General features: G+C 26.8%; 1 protein-coding gene across 3 annotated transcripts in view; it reads left to right on the top strand.

Annotated features, from left to right (window-relative positions):
- LOC129906131 (5-hydroxytryptamine receptor 2A-like) overlaps positions 1-12007 on the top strand; it is a 267437-nt gene that overhangs the window by 207844 nt on the left and 47586 nt on the right. The window lies entirely within an intron of this gene.

Here is a 12007-nt window from a genome sequence, read left to right as displayed (position 1 = left end):
GAAATCATTTAAAATTAAGTTTTTTTAAGGTATGAGTTAAATGCAACAGCTGGCTTATGAAATAATTTTAATGAATTTTGAGGATTCTATGTTTTTAATTTAAAAAAATATTTACATGCAAAGGCAAAAAGGACTCTCCTTAACAATTCATTAATCATGTCGAAAAACCGTATATTTGTACAGTTTCAAATATGCTTGAACCTTTCGAATTAGAAGGTTCTTTTCCTTTGGTGGTTTAGTTTGATAAATGTTTTCTAAAACAAAAACTTTATCTAAGAATGATAAAGTTTTTGTTTTAGAACAAAATTGATTAATTTTAATGAACAAAGTTGTTGCATAAAATATCTACATTATTCTTTTATAAGGCATAATTCTCATAAAAATCAATCAAAATAATTTTAATTTATTTTAAAATTTTTTCTTATTTTAACAAAATAATCAAAAATATTTATTAATCTTAAATATTTTCCATTTTTCTACATAAACAATCCCACTATTCAACATACGATAAAAGAAAAAAAAAAAGCCATAATAAGTGTTTCCATCCAAGTTCTAATTAATGTTTAATGTTCTGGAAAGGAAACGATTAACGTTAAAGGATTTAAGATTTTCCCAACATCTATCCATTAGATTTTTTTTTTGTTGAAGTATTATCCTTGACATGATTTGGATGGTTCGGGATATTAAAGAGTGCACTAAGAGAGGAGGTATATAAACGATATGCGATTATATTGATTTAAAAATAAATTAATTTCTTTCGAATTCTTGTGAAAATAATTATATTCAATCCTTTGCAATTCTTTCGAAGAAAAAAAAAAACGAAACCTTGATTATAGCTCAGTGCATGTATACTCGTATCTTCAATGTTATATAGGCCAAGGTTTTGTTATTTGTAAAAACAAAAATATTCAAAAAATCCTTTTCCATGTTTATTCCTTTGAGAGTTTCCTTTAATTTGCTTTGATAAAAACACTGGCATCAAAGTAAAAATAATGAAATCCGAATTAAATTGCATTTTCACAAAAACAAGGCAAAACATATCGATGATAGAGTTGGTGGATTTTGATTCGAATCAAATAAGTACATTACTTTTGTAAATATTATGCAATTATTTGTGATTATTTCCTTTTCAAATTCCTTTGAGTTTTTGTGTTTCAATTCGATTGATTGTATCATAATCTTTTATTTTAACATAATTATAAAAAAAAAAAAAATATCACCATGTAATAATATGAAATGAGTCCTTTGAGTCTAGAATTTGTCATATTTTTTGTTGAAATGATATTAATATTTAAAAAATTGATTTTTTTAGTTTTGAATCAATATTAACGAGAAATGGGGATTTCAATCAAGGATTTACAAAAATATTTATCCACAAAAAAAAAATGCTAAACAAATTAATTTGCAAACAATGTGGGTATGTGTTGTGTACCTATGCAAAACTCATTAACAGGAAACATTTAATTTGTTTGAGAAGCCATTAATAGTTTACATTTACTGATTTTAAGCAAACAGTAATTAAGTTACAATCTAAAATGCAAAATAAAGCAAACTCTTGGATTTGTTATTTATAATATCTATAACGAATTTGTAAGTACTTTTGGGAAATTTGAAACACACTTTGGCGTTTTTCATTGTAAACCAGACTCAATAAAGAACGAAAAATTATTATTACAAAAACTTAAAAGAAAGCTAAATTACAGATTTTAACTGTGCATAATATAATATCAAACACTGCTGTTCAAAGTAAAGATTACAACGTGTGAAAAGTGCTGAAGTTGAATAAGGTTGAACTTATATGTATAACTTTAAAACAGAGCACGTTTTTGACAGCAAATTTGTTGAGCTAATTTTACTTAAAACTGTCCTTTAAAGTTGGGAGCAGGTCAAAATTCTGGCTTAAAAATTCTCCTTTTCAAAATTCTGCTTTTTTTCTAAACTGCCTTTCAAAATTCTGCTTTTTGAAATTCTGCTTTTCAAAATTCGGCCAGCATATTTTTGAAAAAAAAAATATGCTAATTCAACTTTAATTCTTTCCTTACTCTTTGTTTGTTTAATTTATCATCGTAAATATTTTTTATAATGCATTTTTTATAATTCACATCCTATAAACCGTTGAAAACTAATTAGAAACTATGTTGTGTGATACAAAATGTACCTTTTCTTATTCAATTTTTTTGAGTATTAATTTTTAGAAAATTAAAAAATTTTTAATTATTTTTCAAAAATATTTAACATTAAAAGCCTTTTCTAAATATTTTATTTGTTTAATTTATTGATTTATCAATAAACAATGAATAAACAATGAACCTAAAAAATTGAAAGTGAGTAAGTAATGAAATAAGCAGCCAAGAGATAATTTTACATAATTCTGCAAAAAAATTAAAAAGTTTTTTATTAATTCAAGTAAAATTATTTAAGTTAAATAAATTAAAAATAATTAAACTAAAAATTACCAAAAAAAATTCTCTTTACATTTATGTAAATTTGTTTATATGCAAAAGAAGGTATACAAAAAAAAAACCTTCAATAAGCTTCATATTTCTTCTAAAGAATTGAACCATAACTAAAGCATTTATACTTTGTGAAAAAGTATAAAAATGATTTCTTGAAATCACACATTTTTGAACAAAAAAGCGAAAAAAATTAACTTTTTTTTACACATCATATTGTCAATATTTTTACATGACAACCTATAGTAAATTTGATATCATCTGAAAGCTTATTATTTAAGCTTTCAATATTCACCTCAATCATGTTTGTACGACATCTAGAAAGAAAACCTGAATTTTTTGTATGCAATGAATTTTCATCAAAAAAATTAAAAAAAAAAAACAAAGTTTTTTTTCTTCCATTTCGATTTGGTCCATTTTTTTATTTGACAACATACAATACATTTCATATCAATGGAAAGCTTATCATTTCATCTTTAAAAATATGTCTCAACCACATCAGTACGACACAAACAAAAAAGAACACACAATTTTTTAAAGACAACCTATCAAAATTAAAACTGAGATTACGATACTTCTCACTGGTGTTTTGTGCTCTCTTGTCTCGATCAGTGTAAGCTTCGTACGTAACATAAAATACGTTTTTTCGTTACAAAATTTCTTCGTTTGCGCTAAAAGCAGTAAATAAAATCAATGCAATAGCTTAAAAACAGTTTTTGAACTCTGATATCAGGTATTAAAGTTTTTATTTTAAATGAATTCCAAGTACAAAAGAATTTTCAAACAAAATCTTTATATTATTTTTACTCGATTTAAAAAGTCATCACTTTCAAAAACAAAGTCTAAATTTTTAATTATAAACCATAAATTATGGAAATTCCAATTGTGTTTACTCTAGCATGTTCTCGAATATATATATAAACTCTCATACAAACATCCGGATCCGTCGTCGTCATCACTGACGGAAATAAAATTAAACAAAAAAAAAAAAAAAAACAAAAAACAAACTTCTCAAACGAAATATTTCCTTTTTCGTATATTTCCTTCCGTTTAAACTTGTCATGCTCAGAGATTATAAAGTCAAAAGGCACTTTGCACCTTTGTGTGAGTTTTTTTTCTTTCTTTTATGTTTTTTTCACATAATTTTTTTTATTTTTTGTTGCCAGGTATTTTTGTAATCATAAAAGAGTTATATAATTATTATTAACCACCATAGGAATGAAGTGAGGTACGAAATTAAAAAAAAAAAAAAAATATTGTCATATTAGTACGAAAGTTTTGCTATTAAAAATTTCATACTCACACAGCTATTTAAAGAAAAACAAAGAAAAATAAGTTTCGCACTTTACCTACTTTGAGCAAACACAGAACACGGAAGGGAAGCAAAATGTAAGTGTGTGGGTTTTTCAATTCCCTTCCCAAAGAAGGATTGTTATTTCAAACTCTCGGGGGGTTAAAATAGCTATAAGTTAATTGAAGAGAAATAAAATAATTTATATTAAAAAAAAATACTTTATTTACGAATAAACCTTAATTTCAATATTTTGGTATGATTTCCCAATTGAATTCTGTTCAAGGCTATAAAACAGTCAATGGATTAATTGGATATAGTGCAAATGTAGAGTAAATATAATCGATTTCAACAAAAGTTAATATGAATCCTTCAAAGTTATGTTAGACAGAATTCAACTTTGACAAGTTTTGACATAACGAATTTCCACTTGGCCCTGAGCTATTTAATTAGAACGAAATTTATATAAGAACGTATGCTAATTAAAAACTCCTTACAAGTGACGATATAGGACGATGTATGCAAGCTAACTTTGTCAGGTGGAAAATTGTTTTCCATTTTTGACAAAGTATCAAAAAGGAGGGAAAACAAGGCTTCATGACTATAAACCAAAGTATATCAACAGTTTAAAAAAATATACCTAAATGAGGAATTCTCCAACCTGAAAAATTGGATGCTTGTTTTGAGTGATTAATCTAGAATAATAATTAAGAAACGGATTTGGTTGGAAGAAAAATATAATTAATCACAGCAAAGAATAACAAATTGAGTTAAATTTGAGGCTCTATAACATTTCAAAGAGATGTGTTGACAGTGATTTTGAACTGCTTCAAATTTATTATTCTAATTATGTAAATTATTTTTTGAGGTAGCGCTAAGGTTTTTTAAATGATTTTTGTTTAAACGGAACTTAAGAAGCCAGGATTTCAAAGTCAGCTAGGTAATTCAAATAAATGATATTGAGGCCGAAGTTATTTTTTGTGTTAAAAGTCAAATACGTTAAATGATAAGGAATTACAGTGCTGCTAAAAACATTCCGGATTTTTTTACCATTTTCATCAAATAAAATTTTAAAACACAAAACTGAAACAAATTATTGTTTTAATATTTTTTCTAGGTAGTTCATATATCAATTAAGCAATTTCAACAGAAAATAATGATCTTTAACACATTACAAAAAATTTAAAAATTGAACAATGAGGCAAAGCCAGAATTACGGCTGTGAAAAACTAACCGGATTTTTTAATGTTAATGTTTAAAGTTACTATTTTGTTGAGAAACCTTTGTTTTCGAAAACTGCTTGGCACCAACGAGACTTGGACTCGGCCAAATTTAATAAAATAGAACTAGGAATATGCTCCTAGTCATTTTTCAAAGCTACGAGTACGTGAGTTGCTGAGGTGTGCTTTTTATTCTCTACTTGTCACTTAAAGATGACCCACAAATTTTCAATCGGGTTCAAGTCGGATAATTGTTGCGGCTATGTCATACTAGGAGTGTTGTCTACCCCGAAATACCGTTTTACGAGCTTTTAAGAATTTTTGGCATCTTAACTTGCAGGAAAAGCCAATGTAAAGGCATTTCTTTCTCCTTTTATGGAGCCATTATCGACTCCAACATCTCTCCATTCTGGAAATGATCCATAAATCCGTTGATTTAGTGCAACGGGGTAGAGCCTGCAGCTGAAAAAACCCCAAACCATCAATGATCCTCTACTGTGTTTCACGGTATGGAGCACATTTTTTTGGTTTCAAACATGTCCATGTTTTAGCGCATGGCTGCCATTTTACAATCGGAATAGAACAAGTTAAAATTGCTTTAATCATTGAAAACATATTTTTCAGATGATTTTTTGTAAATACAAGCATGATGAAGTATTTTCATTTTAAAATTTAAAGTTTTTCTTAAGATCCTTTCATTGCCTACCTTTTTAGACAATGCTTAGCATTAAGGAATGGCTTTTTTCCGAGCGGAAAGAGATTCAAACCAAATCTCTCAAAGCCTTCCTTACTGTACTTGATGTTGAAGGCAGATTAAGCTCCTCACAAATCGATTAAGAAGTCGCAAAAGGATCTTTTATCAAAAACTCTTTATTCGCCTATCAGTTTTTAGGAATATTTTGTTATCGCATCCACCCTAGTGATCTGCTTTAACTGATTTTTCTCTTTTTTACTGTTTGACGATATCATACTCACTTGACGTTGCAATTTACAACATCCCAAAGGGATAACATTTAGTTTTATTTCGACTTGAAAGTGTTCTACGACTTAGTAACGAATTTTATGACTATAATGCATTTTTTTCCGTTATTCCATTAAATAATTTGTACAATTCACAAAACTAACAACTTTGTTTGTCACTGCATACAAAAATTTTACAGAAGTGACGCTTAAAACCGTTACCTCAGCACCGAGAATCGAAATCCTTGAAAAATCCGGTTAGTTTTGCACAGACGAAATTCTGACTTTCCTTCATTTTTCGATTTTTAAATTTTTTAAAATATTAAAGAACATTACTTTGTGTTCAAATTCCTTAACTGATATATTAAGGATCCAGAAAAAATACTAAAACAATATTTTGTCCCAGTTTTGAATTTTAAAATTTTATTTGATGAAAATGACAAAAAAATCCGGAATGTTTTTAGCAGCACTGTATCCTTTGAAATATTAAACAACCATTAAAGTGTCGAAAAATTCAGTACAAACTTTTGAAATTTCAGCTCTCGTGCTATTTTTAAAGAATAATGGTGTGTTTAAAAATTCATGATAAAATTCTGCACACATAGAAAAATATGTTTAAATTATAAATGAGACCACAAAAAAAAAACACATAGCAGTGTAGAATGTAGACCATAATAATACATAATATATATAAAACATAGGTACTTGTTATGAAAAAAAAAACTCAACCTAACCAACCACTTTTCTTCAAATAGATGACAAACAAAAAAATAGTACAAAAAAAAAAAAAAAAAAATACGTGCCTTCTGAGGAAATTTTTCTTTAATGTGGCAAAGTGGTAAGGGATAGCCGCAAACCTTTATGAAGGAAAGATTGTTTTTTTTTGTTTTTTTTTTTTGCAGTGACTGAAATTTTTAAATAAAATAAGAGTTCCACTAAAAATGTAATTTCAACTTTTGAAAAATATATGTTATGTATGCCACATCCCTTACAGACATAAAAACCTCGAAGCTTGTTTTTATATTTTTTTTTGTTTTTGCTTCAAAGTGATGATGAGGTTGGTAGGATAGTTACCTCAAAGAAGATGGTGAACCTTGTATAGAAGTGGTTTTGTTAGATGTGGACTTTTTTTTTTAATCGTTTGACGGGGAAAGAAAAATGTATTATTAAAAATTATCATTGATTATTCAAAATTTATAAATATAGAAAACACATCCAAAAATAAATTAAAAAAAAAAAAAATTAAAATACAAACAACGAAACTCTTCTGGATCAAGGAATTTGATCGGAACGGAAAAAATATGAGTATAAAAAAAAGACTGAAAGCTCTCAAAATAATTTAGACCCTTTCTGCGGGTCTCTGATAAACGCAAATAATATATTTTTTTTCACCAATAAAAATTTAAACTGTGAAAAGTGGTATCATTTAACTTATCATAGAACAAGAATCCCCCTGGAAAATTATTTAAATTCTGGCCTTAATTTTCTTTACGGTAGTCTGTTGAAAAGTAATTCCCAGTGCATTTATTATCTATAACTAAGCATTTTGTACGACCCCAAATTATATTTTCTCATACGATAGAGAATTGGAAGAAGACCAAAAATTTTTTTTTTTCACTTTTTGGTACCATCTTGGATTTTATTTTTTTTTTTTTTGTTAAATATCTCGGTTTAAATTGATGTTTGAAAAAAAAAAAATTATAAAAAATTAATGCATTAAGTTAAATTTCTATTGTTTATCTAATATAATAATTTTGTTTCGATATTATCGATATTAAGGGCCAATTTATTGAGCCTCCATTAAATTTTGAAATTTATCGCTTTAGTTAACGGCCTCGTTAAACTATTGTCGCCTTTAAGTATACATCATTAAAAATTCATTTAATTCACTCTTCTTTAGTTAAAGTCCTTACTTTTAATGGAAACTTTAAATTTAAAACTCTGTTAAAAATATCCTAGGGATTTTTTATTTTGTTTCAAAAATAATCTGTCAAAAGCTACAATTTTGTCAAATCAAATAGATTTGAATTGGAAGAAAAACCAAAAAACTATGACCCGTAAGTATTTTGCAGCTGAAAACGCCAGAAAATGCAAGAGATTAACGATATACCAGTGGTAACCAAAGAATGCTACAACCTACAATTATTGAAACCATGAGAAGAAGAAGGAGTTAAGTGAAATTTTTAATTTTTTCCATCGGTATCAAATAACAACTTAAATTTAAGTATTATCGGCATTCATCTCGTGTCATTGGTTTAGAAGTAAGCCTTATATCTCTTCTTCTCATGGCTTCAATTGCAATGTTATGTATGTTATGTATGTATTATGCAGCATCTCAAAAATGATTAGTTTTGAAGTGGAGAATATAATCTAGTAGATCTAGTATTATCTGTGCGAAGTAGACAAGAAATGCATTAATTTCTTTGAATTTTGTTCTTTTTTATGGTACAAATGCATGTGTGTTTAAATACAAAAAATTCTAGTCTGGACTTTTTTCATAATTGTGATGTTTTTTTAATAATTCTTTAGCTCATTTGACATTTTTCAAATAAAATAATAATTCAAATAAAAAAAATAAATGAAATGACATTTGACACTAATGGAGAGTGAATAAATAGAAATTCTGTTTCAAACCTCCATTAGCTCTAAAAATCCCTCTTAAAAGGTCGAATTTGGTGTTTTAACTAAAACTACTTTTAAATTTAATGCTCAATTAGTTAATTATGCCAAACTTCAAAAAAATCCTTAAAAGAGACTGAATTAAACGAAATTGGTTTTTAATTTTAAAATTCCCTTTTTTAATGGCGATTTAAGTTTAATGGAGAGTCAATAAATTGGGCCTAAGGCCCAATTTATTCACTCTCCATTATTTTTAAAGGCTCCATTAAAAATTATAAAACTGTCAAATCGCATACAAATTTTAAAATTTCCCTTTTTTAATGGCGACTTTAAATTTAATGGAGTGTGAATAAATTGGACCTAAGAGAGTTACAGATCAACAAAATCAAAAATTAATATTTTTTCATATCTAAATAACAAAAATTACGAATGAAAAGAAAATTTTCTACATATTTGCCACACACTTTTATATTTATCAAAAAAAAAAAAAGTTATGAAAATTCACAGTTTTTTGCCTTATCTTGTTTTTTACAAAAAAAATTAAAAAAATATATAAAATTTTTTTTCAGTAAACGGGCCAAAATACTGCATATTAAGTGCCTAAAAAGTTGTCCCTTTGGACAGTGAATTAAAAAAAAAAAAAATATGGATATTTTTATCAATATACCTACATATTTTCATATATTTTCATTTATATTTTAGTTGACATAGAATGGTTATACTTTAATCTATTATAAAATAACATTTGCACCGATATGTTTGGAAAGATATTTCTATATCACAGAAAGTGATCAAAACCAAACAACTACGTTACTTTACTACAAATTTCAGATTTATTTGTAAAATCATATAATTAAGCTATCTGATATTCCTATTTGAAACCATAGGAACAACATAAGTCTCCTATGAAGTTAAATCACAGAAAAATTTATTAATTTCAATTAAATATTCTTAATAGTTTATTACCAAAAATCAGATTTAAAACTTTAAATACCACTGCGTTACCAAAATAAACCACAATGTCACCGTGATTTGTAAAGAATTCGATCCAAATTTGGGTTTTAAACAATGTAAAAGTAAATAATGTTAATTTTATAATTCAATATAGTTTTTCTACTAATTTGTACTTTTTATTCAAGAAAAATGAAATTCAAAAAAGGGGACATTTTTCTTAGGAACTAAATAGATGGTGAACTTTGTATAGTATTTTGGCTCAAACATCAAAAACTTAAATTCCAAAATAGAGAACAGAAAAAATTATACGACCAATAGAACCATAAATCCGAGATTCTCTTATAAAAGTAATAAATATTTTGAAAAATTCGTATTTTAATTTAAAATCTTAAAAATCGTTCAACTATCGGGAATTTAAGAAATCGCCAATCGCAGATACAGACTTACCACTTCATTTCTAATGAAATATTTGTAAACATTTTTGATTGATCATAATGCAAAAAAAATTTGGTGCGATTCCCAGTCAGCAGAGAAAAATCTTTCGAAATACGAAATGAATGAGTTTTTTTTTCTGCAAACTTGAGTGAAGTAAACACTTCTGTAATGAAAAGAAAACCAAGCAAAATTTTTGCAGAATCTTAGCCAAAAAACAAAAAACATCTAGAAAAATTAATTTGTTTCGCAAAGAAGTCCATAAGAACTAGTTTATGCAGCAAAATTGTTTTTTCTTGTTTCAAAGACATCCTCTTAATATTTATTTTAACTTTAATTTCACAAAAAAAAAAAAAAAAAAACAGAATTAACTTGAAGCTATACATAGTACAAAAAATTGCTTTTCTTCACTTCCTTGTGAACAGTATTCAAAAAGGCTAGTATTCCAATCTATAAGCAACTGAAGAAATATGAAACAAAGATTTAACTTATGTAAATTAGATGGAGTTTTTGAAAATAGTTTGTAATAAACAAAGTTCGTTGCTCAGCTCTTTTGTTTGATCGAAGTTAACGCTTCGTAAAAAATATCTTATTTACCATGATTCTTGTTTAAAAACAATATGTTTTAACGTCAAAATATGGTTGAGTGCAAATTATTCACACACCTTATAAACAAAAATCTTCTAGAATTATTTATTAATATTAAAAAAAATATATACAGCAAATTACAAATGATATTGTGAACTCTTTTCGGAGTCCATCCATATTTAAATCGCATGACTTCCTTCTATCTTCTACCTTGATTTGCTGAATATATTATTAACATTGTAAATTTGATTGTTGATGATAATAAACAAAAATGTGTAGGTTTTGATAACCCAATGGATAAATTTCATTAGGATGAAATCTGTTATTTCTTGATTAATTTCTTCAAAATTTTGCAAAATTTATGTCTCTTACCTAAAAAAAATCTTCAATCCCAAATCATCCCTTCTATATAATTCAATTTATTCGAACAAATTATCACCAAAACTAGAACCCTAAATCAATTGACTAGTCATCGCGTGTCTTACCCAATTTTCAAAACCCTCTAAGTACCAATGTTAAGGTATCATAACGAGAGCCAAACAAAAAAAAAACAAATTTATTTCCACTAAGAAAAATTGACGCGATAACGAAAACGATAACTTGATTGTGAATCCTCATAAAATTAGTTAGAAACATCTTTTTCAAATAAATGAAATTATTCATTTAAATGAGAACCAAAAACAAGAACTGAAACACGCAAATCCTTTTTTTTCTCTTTTGAGCTAATTGGAAGGTAAAGAATTTTTCCCTTTTCTATATCGATGAGTTTGATTTGGTTATATAGGCATTAGCGGATGGTCGAATTTTTGGAATAAATTATAACTTTTTTTTCACCTTTTTTTTTATTATTTTTCAACTCACCCAAACTCGCTGATGAATTCAATTTAAACTTTTCTGTCAGAAGAAAAGTTGAAAAAAGAAAAACAACAAAGTGATAATATAGTTTGATAGCTCTGGATGATGTAAAATGCAGGTGTTTTCAGATGAAAAATTGTTAAGGTTAAGTTTTAGGTGTCAACAATTGGCAACATTTTGCCTTACAACACTCTTTTTGAAGGTTGCTTTTAATTAAGGTAAACAATATTTGATGAGGGTTTTCTGTAGGTTTTTTTTTTTTTTTGTTTTTTGGAAATTATATAATTTTTGTTTTTCTATTTCGTCGGGATGTACCTATTGTTTTTGTGAAGATAAAACATATCCTTTCTCTTTAGACCTTAAAAAAGGAACACAAAAACAATTTAAGTCATTAGAAGGTATAAGTAATTGACAAGGGTTTGAGTTAGATGACAATTTATATATCTACGTTATTGAGGGAAATTCTTAATTGATGTTAAGTTGCTTGCCTTTTAATTCATTAACAACAATTTTTTTTTGTTAAAGAAAAATAAATTATCTAGAAATAGAAGGAAGAACAAAATGTCAGTCAGTTTAGTAGATGAAGAAAGGACAAATTACATTTTTGCCTTAATGACTAAAAGCTTGTAAGATGC

This window comes from Episyrphus balteatus, chromosome 1 (genome assembly GCF_945859705.1).
Source record: "Episyrphus balteatus chromosome 1, idEpiBalt1.1, whole genome shotgun sequence".
Taxonomy (NCBI): domain Eukaryota; kingdom Metazoa; phylum Arthropoda; class Insecta; order Diptera; family Syrphidae; genus Episyrphus; species Episyrphus balteatus.
Note: the sequence above shows the minus strand (reverse complement) of the source record. Positions and strands in the feature narration are given on the sequence as shown.